The sequence below is a fragment of the Triticum dicoccoides genome, chromosome 4B (genome assembly GCF_002162155.2).
Source record: "Triticum dicoccoides isolate Atlit2015 ecotype Zavitan chromosome 4B, WEW_v2.0, whole genome shotgun sequence".
Classification (NCBI taxonomy): Eukaryota; Viridiplantae; Streptophyta; class Magnoliopsida; order Poales; family Poaceae; genus Triticum; species Triticum dicoccoides.
Window position 1 is genome coordinate 650,090,425 of NC_041387.1, and position 595 is coordinate 650,091,019.

Consider the following 595-nt stretch of genomic DNA (forward strand, 5'->3'; position numbering starts at 1 on the left):
TAAAACCTTGAAAACCTAGCTTTGTTTGTGCAATAGCTCATGGGTGCCATAATAGAGGTGATTTGGAGGTGGTCGAAAAAATCACCTTATTCCGGAGGGGCCATTTGGTAACTTAAACCAGTTTTTGAACATAGGTGATTTTTTCCAGCACCTCCAAATCACCCAAATTTTCTTGTAAATGGTGACCCACATGTGCCAAACATGGCTATCAAAGTAAATTTGAAAAAAGAATATTTTACAATGCCCCCTTGAGGTATAGACCGATGTTTTGAGCAGGCAGTCTAGAGGGAAGTATAAATTCAAAAAAAATTCAAACAAATATAAAACCTTGAAAACCTAGATTTGTTTGTGCAATAGGTCATGTGTGCCAAAATAGAGGTGATTTGGAGGTGGTCGAAAAAATCACCGCATTCCGAAGGGGCCATTTGGTCTAACTTAAGCTAGTTTTTGAACATAGGTGAGTTTTTCCACCACCTCCAAATCATCCAAATTTTCTTGTAAATTGTGGCCCACATGTGCCAAACATGGCTATCAAAGAAAATTTGGAAAAATAATATTTTACAATGCCCCATTGAGGTATAGATCGATGTTTTGA